Source organism: Camellia sinensis, chromosome 4 (genome assembly GCF_055761805.1).
Source record: "Camellia sinensis isolate YWXY chromosome 4, ASM5576180v1, whole genome shotgun sequence".
NCBI classification, from domain to species: Eukaryota; Viridiplantae; Streptophyta; class Magnoliopsida; order Ericales; family Theaceae; genus Camellia; species Camellia sinensis.
The window spans coordinates 209247219-209262416 of NC_138964.1; positions in this window are offsets into that span (position 1 = coordinate 209247219).

The window sequence follows — 15198 nt, forward strand, 5'->3', positions numbered from 1 at the left end:
CAGTGTATATGAAAGTTCACATTCTATGCAATAGAGGAGCATCAAATATGTACTCTGGTGCCTCTGATTTACCTCTTAGAGGACTTTGCAACACACTCAGCTCAAAAAGGGCACACCCTGTTCATATTGGCGAGAGATAACATCTGCATGTGAAACCCTCGAGTGCTGCTTGGACTGCCATTCTGACTTGAAGCAGGCTTAAACTTAGGGTCGAGATACACTCATACTCCAGAGAAACGGCGAGGCCTGAGAAAGTGCACCTGGAATGCAGTCTCGGATTTTGCTAAAGTTGAAACATGCTAAGATGCTCCAAATTTTCCCTTTTTTCTTTTGTTTTGCAGTCCAAAACCTAAATAGCTTCAGATAGGCCCTGGGTTTACTGTTTTCACATGACCTGGGTAAACCCTGCGGTTTTATGAAAGAACCAATCCTGTTTTGCACAACTGTGGAGAACGACACGGCACTCTGAGCACAAAATGATTTTTGAAATTGAAATGAGAAAAGGGTTCTCAACCGGGTATTGAGCCTACAACTGACCACAGCCAAAACGACTCAACAATGGAAAATAAAGGTAGAACAACCTAAACACAACTCAACAAAGGAAAAACAAGGTAAAATGACCTAAACATCTATTGACACTCAAACGACTCAAAACAAGAATCGAGACAAACAAAACGCATAAACACAACACTCAACTGTGTTACAAAGGCAAGATACCTCTTGGTGCACGAGGAGCCAGTTTCTCCGGGTATTGTTTCCCACCCTTTCTTATTTGTGATTCTCACATCACTCGGCCCTCAGGCTCGACTTTTCTCACAAAACCCTTTTCTCACTTTTTCTCTCAGCGCACATCTCTCTATTCTTCAATCTCTCATTTTTTTATCCCTCCCCTGAGTGGTTAACGGATAAACAGAAAGTTGTGGGCTCTTGCCCCTAGCATTCCGCTATATTCTTCTTCTTGTTCACAACAGTGAGTTTCTCCCACAGAGGGGCTGTGCTACAACTGTGTGTGTAGCAAATCTGCAGCTGACATCGGTTGACAATGCTCTGCTGGGGAGTTTAGACGCAATCAGATCTACCCAAACAAGGAAGTGGGATATCTTAGCCCATTCCAGTTCGTGCTTCGCACTTGGCTTGATACCTCGTTGCGTGGAGGATGTGAGAGTTTTCTGCCCTTTTGCGGTCAGCTTCCGCTGTGCCCTTTCTAGCGAATACAGTGCCCTTTCTGGCAAGTATGTTGACAATGGAGAAAAGACAGAACACCTGACTCAACTGTGCCCCTAGTTCATCATTTTGACCATTTTTTGTTTTGGCTTTCTACTAAAACAATTTTGACCAAAATGAGAGTTAGATTAACATGCTTGTTCGATTTTTGATTTGAAATCTTGCAAGTCAGGTTATGAGCACTGAAAATTTTTCTTTTTGGGTCCAAGAAAATGGTCTAGTTTTGGAAAATGGAATAATTTTCGAGGAAATAGTCAACCTCAGTAAAAAATTTCAAAAACCATTTTTGCAAGCGGTCTATGCTCAACGAGCGCAGAACTTACTCTCGAGATGCGCAACCTCAGATCGGAGGTAATGGAAAATTGCCCCTTGCCTGGATGGCATTGCACGGCAACGGAAAGTTACCCCTGGTTTGAATGGCGATTCATGGCAATGGAAAGTTGCCCCTTGTCTGGATAGTGCCGCAGCATATCGTAAACAGTCCTCATTAGTGATGATCGCAGCTAAACTCTCGGATACAGAGAAGACGAAGATGGTCAAAACCAATATATGGACATAGTCACTTGAAGTGTTTCACGGCTGGACTTCGGAATGAAGTTACCTACCTATCCCAAAGATGGGAATCAAGCCTTACGTAGTTCGGGGTTAAGGTACACTCGGGTATTTAACCTCTCCTTTTGCGCTCTAACTTTTGCCAAGGCCGCCCTTCCGGGTTTTCAACCTTGCGAGCTATGTTCTTCTTTTCTTTTCAATTCTTTTCATTTCTTTTCTACTTTGTTCATTCTTTTTCAGAATTTTTCATTTCTTTTTCTTCATTTCTTTTTTTGTTCTTTGCATTTTTCTTCTTTTTTTTTTTGTTCTTTTTCTTGCTCTAACTTTTGCCTGGGTCGCCCTTCCGGGTTTTCGGCCCAGCGAGCCTCTCAAGGGTAAAAGTGTAGCTTAGTCCATGTCAAATGGTTCTGAGATCTCGAATCCGTCTGAATCCAAGAGAGTGGCTGCTGTTCGCTGACGATGCAGGAGTCCATCCCGTGGAGGCTGAATTTGCCCCTAGTGTTATAGATCGGAACTCAGTTTTTCTTTAGTAATACTTTCTTCTTTCTTCCCCTCTGGGATTTGGCATTCTTGCCGATCTTTGTTAGCTTGAGAAACATCCCAATTTTTTGACTCTTCGAGCACATCTGACAGTTTTGCCCTTAGTTGAGGGCTTTTGATCTAGCTTCGCAAGCTTCCTTTAAAAATACTTGATCTTCTTGATCTGACTTTTCTTGCCCCTAGTTCGAGGGCTGCTTCGAATCTGGCCACGCAGGCCTCACATTATGGTTGACCTTTGAACTTTCTGAGTCCGAGTTCGGGGTTTGAAAGCAAGGGGTTGAGTCTCGAGGGTGAGAGCGATCCTAGGCTGTATAATCTCAAGAGCGATTCCACACAGGTCTTCGCAGGACCGCGCAAAACATTTTTTTGAAATCTTTTAAGAAAGCGACTAGTCGCTTGCGTTGAAGACAATGTAGAACCAATCTGGATCAAGCCAAGATCCTTCTCAGTACTCACATTAACAAGCATGATCTCATTCATTAAGGGCTTAGAATGCCTCTCTTTCTCTCAATTGATCAAATTTTTGCAAAACCTGAGGAATCCTTTCCTCTTCGTTTTCACCGCAGTGTTCAAAAAGTTTTTGAAAAACTTAGGTCAATGCAATAATTTCAAGGCACAAGAGAGCAAGTGGAATGCACTGCTGTTTCATTCAAATCCCGGCACAACTAGCACATGGCAGAAGCAAACACAGAAGTGCAAAAATTACTGCTGTTTCATTTCAGAATCTGTTGGCACAACTGGCTCCAAGGCAGAAACAGACTCAAAAGAAAACGAAAAGACAAACACAAAACAAGCAAGTGATGTCCGAGGTAACACCCCCAAAATCACCCGACTCCAACAAAACAGTACTCACTCGATACAACAAGACAGACCCAAAACAAAAAGACTGACTCTATACAAAACAACAAGACTGACTCAATACCCAAGTCAGAAAGCACAAAAACTGGTGTTTACATATTACTCAGAACAATGCGTGCTATTCCCACGTCTGGAGTTAATCGAGCGCCACCCGCAGCTGGTTCATCCCCCGATCACATCACACATTATCCCCCAAGTTCACCGATCCAGTGCCGATAGACTTTGCAGAGCTTGGCGGGAGGACAACCCCGTTGTCAAACAGATCCTGTACTTCGTGGCGAAGACGAAAGCAGTTGTCGGTAGTATGGCCAGTTTGCTGATAGTACGCGCAGTACTGGGTAGCATCATGTGTAGCCGGAAGAGGGTTCGGGAGAGGCCGAGGCTCAAAGGGTTTGAGATGGCCTTGTCCAACAAGGATTTGGAGAGCTTTGGACAAAGGCATATAGAGGGCATGGAAGACCCTCCGACCTCGAGGTTAGTACTTCAAGGTTTGTGGATTTTTGCTGGGCGCACCAGCAAAGAGATTGGCAGGTGCTGGCCTAGCTTGCTGATTTCTTCTGAGTGTAGGATTAGAGCTAACAGGATCATCTCTGGTATGACGGCCCTTCTCCCGATTTTCCCTTTGATTCAGACAGCCCCCAACTTGAGTAGCGAAAGTGTCATCCACAGCCTTTGCAACAACTGCAATCACTTGCTGTTTGTTCAGTCCTTCGGCTTTCAAAGCCTCAACAGCCCACATGAGGTGTTCATGGGGATCAATGTCTACCCCTACCTTGTTCTTATCACTGGCCTCCACTTTATCAAAGGATCGGATCGCTATATCCGAGTGGAGCCCAGTTTTTGTCGACACGCCAACACCCAGATCTGAGATGGCTTCAGGTTGGCCCTTTTTAGTTGCAGCTTGCTCCAAGATTAAGGAGCCTTTTGGATTGAAACTTCTAGCCTGTGATGTGGTTGATGATGGAGCCAAAATTCCAAAGGCTAAGTCTGCCACAGTTCTCTGAAGATCTTCGATCATTCTCATCAACTCAGAAGTAGTGGGCTCACAGGTTTGAGATAATTGGGGTTCAGATGCACCCATCATGCATAAGTCCATGCTTTCTGGGATAAACACCTCAGGCTTGGGTAGATAGACTGGGGTGATGTATATACTGGGGTCGTAAGGGACGGCCAGTGTATGGATTAGATTGAGATGTGGATGAGGTACTTGGTCATTGGGGTCTAAAGGTGGAGCTATTGTCCGGTTGTCGATGAGATTTTGGACCTCATGACGAAGGCGGTAGCAACGGTCGGTGCCATGACCGCGCTACTGATGGTACACATAGTACTTGGAGGGGTTATGTCTGGCTGGGAGTGGGTCAAACAGAGGTTGAGGATCGAGGGGTTTGAGATACCCTCTTTCCATCAAGACTTTTAGTGCACTAGTCAGGCTCATATAGAGAGGGGTGAAAGTTCTGCCCTGAGCTCGGCCTGGGCCGGCGGTTTGTAGGCTTGGATTGGCAAAAGGGTTGGCTGTGGCGACTGTATTGATTTCTACGGGTTTGGGAATAGCGCTACTACCAACATTGGCACTCCTTGAAATCACCCTCCTTGTCGCTTCACTTGTTCTGGGAATGATCCCACTGTTGAACGCATTCTCGATCTGAACCCCCAGTTAATGCAAACTTTTGAAAGTGAATAGCGGAGCGACTATCAGCTTTTGCAACATATCATGCTCGAGGTTTCACACCATCATCTGCACTTGATCCCTCTCAGAAGGGCGACGATCTGTCATTTGTGCTGCCTTTGCTCTCCACCTCACAACGAATTCCACAAAAGGCTCTGTTGGGTTCTGGTGAGTTGCTTCAAGCTCTTAGATGGTCATTTCAACTTGGGTATTGTAGGAATACTGATCGACAAAGGCCTCAGCCAGTTCTTCCCAGTTTTGCTTCACTGTATCCTCCAATTTGGCTTACCAAGTGGCTGCTACACCCGACAGGGCTCTTCCATACAAAGAGAGTTTTTGTGGCTTAGTCAGACCCATCGGCTTCAGGATATCCAAGAAAAGTCGGATATGTACCATAGGATCTCCAGACCTGTCGAAATGGTCAATATGTGGCATTTTGAATCTGTCTGGGAGCCGTACGGCAACCTCGGTGTACCCATCCTCAATGTCGGGAATGGAGTTAAGGCCATGTACCTTTTTGAATTGCTTCTCAAGGTTTGCAATTTTCACTGCGATCAGATCGAGCTCATTAACATCAAGGGGATAAAGCCTCTCATTAGGCTACACCAGGGGTCTAAAAACTAGGGCTTGAGCCAACCCTTCTTGAGGATCTGGACCCTGCAAATCTTCAGCTGGCGGAAGTGGGTCAAAGTTTGGCTGGGGTCCCAAAGCTGAATGTGAGGCAGATGCCCCAGATGGGCGCTACGTTTCAATACTAGTCTCGGCCTACATGGCAGTTCCCTGATTTAACGCTACTATCACAGCCACAAATTCTTCCGAACCCTGTGCCATCACGATCTGCTGAGTTCGAACAAAGGTGATGTGACTGGCGACTGACGGATCAGATGAACCGGTGAGCCCCGACTGGCCTTTCTCTGCCTTGCCTCAGTGAAGGAAAACACTGGCTACTCTGAACTGAGTCTCTGACTGGACAAAGTCTATCAGCACTAGTCCAATGTACCCAGGGGATATTAGAACCTTCTGAAGCTATAATTCCAAGACTACCTAGCAAAAGAGAAAACAGGCAGCATTTCAGCCCATTTTTGCCGAAACAGATATGAACGTAGCTGAATGACCGTGCTCTCTACCAAATTCTGCCCAAAAGTCCGCTTATAAACTGATACCCTCAGGTAAAACTGATTCCCAGATACTAATGCCCGCAGGCCTAATACCCAGACTTGCAAACTGTTACATGCATTCCTGTAGAGACACACTCTAAAAGCACATAGCAAGCAAGTGAGAGCCAAAACACCCCTATGTTTGGGTAGGGTTTCCCTGTCCTATTTTGTCAGGAGCTAGGGTTTCACTACGCACGTAGCGGTTTCAAACAACCTATCGGGTAAGCAACCTGTCCTAGTTTGGAAAGGTCACTACGGATTCCGAATATCCACTAGGTCGAATGGTCAAAAGGGTGCCCCGGTAAAACCGGGGTTTGTGTTCCCATACTGGCAGAGCCCATAACCGGTCAGCCTTATGGTCATGCCTTGACAAGACAAGCCTCCGACAAACCGTTTAGGAATAGCAGATGGCAAACACAGTGTCCTAGGCGCACCAATGCACATGCAATGCAAAGAAACACAGAAGTGATAGTCAAAAAAAAATATCATGAGTTCGAGTCAAGTTCTCTAAGTTTCCCAGCGGAGTCGCCAAAAACCGTAGACATCCCCGAACGCCCCGAGAGGATGAGTCCCCGTTCTGTTCATTTTGGGCTCACTACAAGTTCAGACTCTCAAATTGTCACGGTTATAAATCTGAACCAAAGAGTCCAAATCCGGCAAATCGTTTTGAGAAAATAGATTTTGAAAGAAGTGCCAAACATGGACTGCTTTGCCAGATACAGAGTCGCCACCTAAATGTTTTATTTTGGGGAAATTTAAGAAACCCTGACTCGTTTGCCTAAGGCCACGTGTCCGTCATCACCAAAGTTACCTCGGCTCGGGAACTTGGGTACGATTGGGGAAGGTCACTTCGTGAGCACCCCCGCTCGCCCGATCAAAGATTGGCCTCTACTAACCATGATATCTATTTTTGGAAACATTATGCGTTCTTATTCCGGTTATTAGCCTAGATTTACTATGTGATGCGCACAGCATACAAGTATAGACTGGGTCGCCTGAATTGGAACAAAACATTTCATGTTTGTTTATTTGAAAATGGTTTGATGGTGCTACCCGCAACTAGGCTAAGACGTGGATTTGCCACCCTCGGATGGGCTTAGAAAACATGATTTTGCCACTATCTAGTGGGCTTAAAACTCACATTTAATGAATTGTTCCAATCCAAATAATCCAACCTTCACCCACAGGCATTCAGGCAATTTATATCACATAAGCGCATAGCCTCATGGTAAACATGCTATCATGGCAGTCACTCACACACATGAAAGGATGCTAAAGCATAAACACTTACCGAGTACTCCAAGCCAAAACAAAAGCTATGTTAGAAATCCATGCATGATCCTAATTACACAGAAATGCCTAATGCAACACATGCAAAATGCAACTAAGATAGGCTCGGCTATTCTAAAGATGGCATGCGAAATACAACAGCTAACATGTATTCAACTTGGAATTGAAATACAAATGCAGTTAGTATGATGCGCCGAGCCCAGTGCATGCAATACAGATGAATGAATGCAAACATGCTATCATACTGTATGCTAATTGAAACATGCCCTAATCTAACCATCATAAGCTAATAAATAAAAGGGAGAAAGACGTGGGGTTGAAAGACATACATCACATACACGCACGCTTATTACAGTTATGCCCTCGCGCAGAGGGTCCGAAAGAATAATACAGTCCCAAATGAACAAATAATATAGTCCCGAATAAATACAAAACCCTAATTAATTAACAAATTAATCTAGGAAAGCAGTAAATTGCACGCAAATTCGTGGACCGCCTCAGCTCTGTTTCGAATGATGAATGATGCATGCTTGAATTTGCCTTGCGCGGAAATCCATTGCGATGCCCCGATTCGCCTCTGTTTGCAATTTTTCTTGGAATACATGCCAAGCTCCGGAAGGCTTCTGATTTCTAATTTGATACAACAGAGAGCAACAAAGGGGCATGGCAAAGTATTTTCACATATATATGCATGACTACTCTTCAGGGAGTGTAGTCTTCGATCCTCGTGCCACCAATCACGCATCTTGATGCATGATGGCCGAGGAGTCGATTTGCACGACTCAATATGAAAGGAATGCACATATGGACACAACAAGACCGAGACTCCATCATGGGTAATCCGGAGTGTCGATGACCGGGAATTGAGACACGTTCCGTCACTCGAAGTACGAAACGTCCCTTGTTTCCCGTGCTTGGGCTAACTCCTATCCCAAGCACAATGCAATATGCATGACATGCATGAATGCAATCCTAACATGTAACATACCATACGCAATGCTATGAAATGGCATACACAATGCACGATGTAACGAGGCATACACAATGCTCTAACATACAACCTAGCATACACAATGCTGCGAAATGAAATGGCATGCACAATGCACGATGGACTTACACTAACATGAGTGGACCTCAGCCACACTCACATTAGTAGCCATTAGGTAAAAATAAGACTCTCGAAATGCGTGCACACATGCACTCAAACCGAGGACCAAGCCTAAGGCATCGAGTGCCACTCTACCAAAGCATGGCAGGGCATGGAACGTGGTGTGCAAAGATGCAAATTTTAGCACTGAAATATGATGCTAAACAGCCCCGAAACATGGAAAAATGGCACCCGATGCATGAGATGACCCCCGAAACCCGAAACTAGGCACATGGAATGACTTATAGCTATACAAAGCATGTATTATTTGATCATGAAGCATGAAGACAGAGCTAAGGCAGTCCCAAAACATGAACATTTCTAGTTCAAAGCATGGCCAAAAGATGCTAGCATGGTGGACAAAAATAGCATGCAATCTTGACTAGCAAACATGGTTTACATGGTAAGTATATGAAGAAAATGTAATCTCACCAAACCAGAAAAAATCAGTGAACAAAACATGTGAAAATAGGCCCAAATAACCACTGAAATGAAGCCATGGTATGCAAAAATAATGAGTTACTTTGGAGGGCCATGCAAGGAGTTATTAAGCACATGCAAGGTAGACATTTATCATGGCATAAAAAACTATGAAAATCAAATATGGTAGTCCTAAAACTCACCAAATTGACCCTGGAAAGTGACTTCGAAGCATGCAAGATAGGGTCTCTTTGGAAGGCCAAAATGACCACCAAACAAGTCAAGGAGAGAGGGGGTCACCCCCCTCTGATTTGGAGGCTCAAAAAAGTGTTCTAGCCACTCAAAATTCACTGGATTTCAGTGGCTAGAAGGCCAAACCAAGCATGCAACAAGAACTTAGGTGTAAGGCTCAAAATAAGGGACAATCAAGCATACAAGGAAGCATATGACCTCAAACAAGAAAATTTCCTTAATAAAACATGAATATGATGTCAAAAGGAGACTTTTTCCAGTTTATAACAAATCTCAAAAGTGAACACAAATAGGGCTAATCTATCATGCAAAAATGGCCCTAAGAGAGAGAATAGAGACAAGGGACAGAAGATGGCCCAAAACAGTGGAGATCCCTTCAACAAAGTTGAAGAGGGGCTCAAAATGAGGCACTTTACAATTTTTCTCAAAGCCCAGAAATGCTTAAAAACAGGGCTAACATATCATGCAAGAAATAGCCATAAAAGAGGGATAAAGAGGCAAGTGGTAGAAGCTGATCTCAAACAGAGGATAGCCCTTCAACAAAGTTAAAGAGGGGCTCAAAAAAAATATTTCACAGTTTATGACCAAGTCCAAAACAGCCCACAAATAAGCCTAAAATACCATGCAAAAATAGGCCTAAAAGAGAGATAAAGAGGCAAGTGGCAGTAGGAGACCTCAAACAGCAAGAGGTCCTTGATCAAACATGAAAAGGAGCTCAAAATATGACTATTTCCAGTTTGGGTCGATCCCAAAAATGCAAACAACAAAGGATAAGAAAGCATGCAAAATAGGGCAAGAAAAGAGGAAATAAGGACTCACCCTTGTAGCCTAAGTCTCCAGCAGCTTTTGGTCCAAATTTCTGAGCTTTTGACCTTTGCAAATGGCCTCCAAGTTTCTGGAATGGAGTGTGGAGGTGTTATGCTATGGGTTGGTGTGTAAATAGTGAAGAACCAAGGTGTTTGGAGGCTTGGATGAGAGAGAGAGAAAGTTGTATCTATACTGGTGCCTTAGCTGATTTTGTATCCTTTAGAAATGGAGGAGAGGTGCTGGTTTTATAGAGGGAGAGAGTGGAGGAATGGGGGGGGGGGAAATCAAATTCAAATTTCCCCCCTCCCAAAGGCAGCCCCCCCGGATACAAGATCTGGGGGGAAACAGAGGGTACAGCTGGAAGGCATTTAGAGAGGGGATTCTGGCCGGCCAGGTTCAAAAGGTTCAGGTGGCCGGCCGGCCACCTTCCCTGGCCGACTGGCCAGGGGTCAAAAGGGTCAATGCAAATTGCTGGCCGGCCACCCCAAAAAGGTGGCCTCCCATGTGTGCACAACACAAATATGTGGTCAAAACCCAGAAAATGTGAACTAGGAGAGAGAAAAGCCAACTTTTTAGAGGGGTTCAAAAGGGTCAAGGGCAATTACTGGCCTGCCTATACATATTGGTGGCCTCCCAGGTGTGTACAACACAAATATGGGGTTTAGGGCTAAAGAAAGTGGTCCCGGGGTGGTCAACATTAGCTTTTTAGTGAGGAAAACGGGCGACGGAGAGCGATGAAGAAATAAAGCTGGCTTTTCAGAACAATTGCTGGCCTCCCACCCTCCTACAAGCTTCCTAACAATGAAAATAAGGTCTCCACCAAAAATGAACCAAAACGGATGCAAAGCGAAGGTTCGGGGACCGAAACACGCGGCCTAGGGGCCCCGAAAACAGGCTGTTAAGCACCGGAGGTGGCGTTCGACCACGAAGTTGGTCTCTCAGGCCACAGTGTTCCTCAAAAGGGAGGAAACAAGGTGTGTGCCAAAAACCGGAGCAAACGGAGGTGGTTAGGCGGTCCCGAACCGAGGCACACGACCGTCGGCTCCGAAAAACTAGAAACCGGGCTCCAAATAGGAAAAATGGCCTACGACCACGAAACGTAGCCTTCGGCCACTGAGAGATGATCTACGAGACCTCTCTCTCCCTTCGGGAAGAGAAAATAGAGAAAACAGAGCTTGGTTCACAAACCGAGGCAAGGCACGAAAGAGTCCGGAAGTCCGGAGGCAAGGCTCGCAGCCGAGACTCTGAAACTTCTGAACGAGCACGATATGCAATATCACCGAGCGCTCAACTGGTGACGTCTGAGTCTTAAGGTCGGTCAAAAATGGGGTGTCTACAATATGCCTGCATTGAAGCATGTTATGAGTGACCATAAATTTTATGGTAAAATTTTAATTATAATATATTATTAAAATATAAAGTTAATAAGTAATAATTTTTATGTTAATTTGAATTTAGAAATCTCTTTTGATTCTTTTAAATTTAAAATAAAAATATGTTAATATGTATCTTTCACTATGTGGGGAATAATTTTAGAATACTCCTTCAATCGAAATAAGTCCTAGAAAGATCCTTGAGTTGTTACCTAAAACAAAAGAAAAATTCCGGTCAGTGGTGCTAGAATTAGCACTCCAGCAAGCAAGTTACTTTCTTTTGAAAGAAGAGTATTATTAGTTTCTTAGAGTGCAAGTTTTTTTTGGAACATACTCCTTTCAACCTTCTCCTCATGTTATTTAGCCATTCTTTTGATATTTTCTTTTGTAGTGTAGCCTTTTAACATCATAATGTCAAGACCCATCTCCCTACTATACTTTCTAGAAAAGGACAACCGAGGCCCACCTAATGAGATCATGCCGACTTATACTTGATATACTCGGCTCAGATGCTCGACCTAGGTACCCTTAACTCGGCAGGCTCTTCAGCCCATTTGTATTTATTCGATAATGACTTGTTTGAGTCCAGAGGGCTTTGGTTAAATCTGGCACATCAAATATGGGTTTCGTTGTGCACTTGTAACAACCATGATCCGTAATTAACTTCTAATCCGTAATTAAGAATGCTAATTAAGTGTTTAGAATGAAACTATGTACTTATTGTGAATTTTGTGTACTATTTGGCTTTCTATCTGTTACTTATAAGAAAATCTGTTTGGAATTCTACTTTAATATGGAAATTGAAAGCCTTATCAGCATTCGAAATCGGAATTGGTTACATGAATATGTTATTTGGAATATTTAGAACACTGTGGCAAGTTTAATCAAAAAACTAATTCAGTTTAATTAATTAAATTGTGTTTGGTTGGCCAAATGTTCTAATTAATGTGTAAAGTCACCCTAGCTATATAAATGTGTTTTGTTTGAGCCTTTAGCTCATTTGTGAACTCAACTCCACCAATTTGAGAGAAAATCCGCAAATCAAGTTTTAGAGAGAGAGTGAGCTCACTTGTAGAGAGAGAAAGTGTGTATGTGTAGAAAACTTGAAGATCATTGTTTATAGGATCAAAATTATGCAAGAATCTAACTAATTAAAGGCTCTAGGTGAGTTTTATAACCTCAATTCATGAAATAATGTATTTTATAGTTGAGATCATGGAGTTATTATGATATTTGCATGTATTTTGTGTAAAGTTTATCAAGAAGATGAAGAAAATGAAAATAGCTTTACATGCATGCATAAACATAAAGAGTTTTGTCATATTGAGTTAATTTTGAACATCTAAGTTGTTATTGTAAGTTATTTGGTACATGCATACGTAATTCATCATGTTTTAAAGTTTAAATTCATGTTTTGAAAAGGATTTCTCTCATGTATGGAGCTTTTGAGCTCAATTTTGTTTAAATCCATGGTGTTGGAGAAAAATGGGTTTATAAAACTTATATACATGGAAGTTTGAACTCAATTTTGGTAAATTCATGAGTTTTGAGCGAAAAGAGTTTGTGAAAATCATACGTTTATGTTTTGGAAAAATTTTCAAGCTTTAGAGACAAGCCATGCATGAGTTTTGCCTTCGAATTTGCATTTAGAAGCTTAAAACTCTGTTTTGAAAACCCAAAATTTTTGCAGGTCGCTCGAGCGAACATTTTAAACATCCAGTAGTTTTGCAGTCTCTTACAGACCGCTCAAGCGACCACTTGGTGGCTCGAGGAAACCCTTTGTATTTTGTCTGACCACTTGAGCGAAGGAGTAATGGCTCGAGCATGTTTTTCACCCATCCAGTACTTTTGCAGGCAGAGTAGTCCGCTCGAGTGACCAAAGATGCGCTTAAGCGACCAGGCCAAATTCAGCATATTTTTTGAAGACATTTGGTGTTCATATATTTTTGTTCCCATCCTTTTCTAAGCATATTTAGGCATGAATTATGAGTAATTAAAGTGTAATAAGCTAAGAAATGACATGAGTAATTGAATTAGAAATTATGAGGCAAATTCAATAATGTGATTCACTGTGCAAATTATGAAAAATGGACTGAATAAAAATTCATGTAAAGAAAGCTAAGCCGTAATGGCCAAGTGCATATTTAATGATAAGATATATTTGTGTTATGTACTTTTGTGTTTGTAGGTTAACGTTCGAAGATTGATTGACTGTTTTCAGAAGCCTACTGTGAGTAACATTGTTGTAAAGACACGTTCATATGAATTATGTTCCAAATGTGATTTGATAAGTTATGGTTTCTGAAATGATATTTGTTTATGTGAATGAATGTCCTATGTTTGAAATCTATTATATTATCCATAGATAGTCCCAAGTCATGGGGGATAGGGGTGAGCATGGTCCTGATTGGACCGGGTTGAGATAAAACCAGGACCAATCTGTTATCTACGGTTCCTTAAAAATTAGAACCAATCCAATCCGTTTAAATCGTGGAACCAATCCGAACCAATCAATTTAAACACGGATTGGATCGGTTTAGGACCACAGATTTACATAATTAAATAATAAAAAAATATATATATATATAACACTTTAATTTCATAAAAATATAAATATAGCACCATATTAGTTTCACAATAACAACATGTCTTTTCGTAATAGTGGCATACTGTTCTAGAATTTAAATAACCATAAGAAAACTGGTTCCACCATAAGTATTTAAACCATTATAAATTAACATTAAAAACTAGCAAACAAGAGCAATAAAAGAAGATACTATGCGTGTTTAGGTTTGGATTTAAGTTTTATATAAAATAAGAGAAGATACTATACAGAAGGGTGTTTAATAAAAATATAGACTACTTGTATACAGTCCGGATCGGTTCCAATCTGGAACTGTGGGGTCCAATCCAGAACTAATCCGTGAACTACGGATTTTTAATTTTTCAATCCAGAACCGAACCACTGATTCAAAAAATCAATCCAAACCTACTGAATTGGACTGGACTGGATCGAATTACAGATTTCATGGATTCTTTGCTCAACCCTAATGGGGGACGACATGTTAATGCGGGTCCATAACATACATGTGATTACGAGATCTTGTTAACCACTTTAATGTGGTGATATGTGTTTAATCGGTATCTGAAACTGATTATTCTAGTCAGATGACGATGTAATATGTTCTATGGGATGTACCATTATTATGTTCAGATATGAGAATTGATTCTATTATGATCTATTTTACGGATATGATATGTTCGAAATTCGTTCACTAACCTCTTTGCGTTAATGTTATTCACTGGGTTTTAACTCACTATTTGTATATATATATATATATATATGTGTGTGTGTGTGTGTGTGTGTGAGCGTGTGCAAGACCAGGCCTAAGGGCTTCTATCTGACTTCATTTTGTCAAGGCAACCATTATGCCTCACGTGAAGGTTCATGATGTCACATGTTATAAGCTCCGGTTGTTTCTATATATAAGACTTTGTTTGTTTTGTTGGCTGTACTTAAGATGCTAGAGTTAAGCGTGTGGGTATAACGTGAGAATAATTTTTGATTATGTACAAAGTTTTAAATATTCCATTTCATATAAGTTTGCATAGCTTATTGGACACTTATATTTATGTATTTGCTTCCGTTAGCCCCTTAATTTTGTTTAATCTATTCAGAGACCTTCGGTAATCCCAAAATTACTGGCCGGTTATGATACTTAACTTATAGGGGTGGGTTTGAGTCGTGACAGAGTGGTATCAGAGCACGAGTTATACCGCACACACAGGTCCATATGAGCTATAGGATGTCCTAGAAAATATATAGGGACATTACATTGTCATGTCTGAGTATGTGTGCATTTTTCTATACATGTCTGATGAGGAAATGAAAATTTTGAGCATGAACAAAGA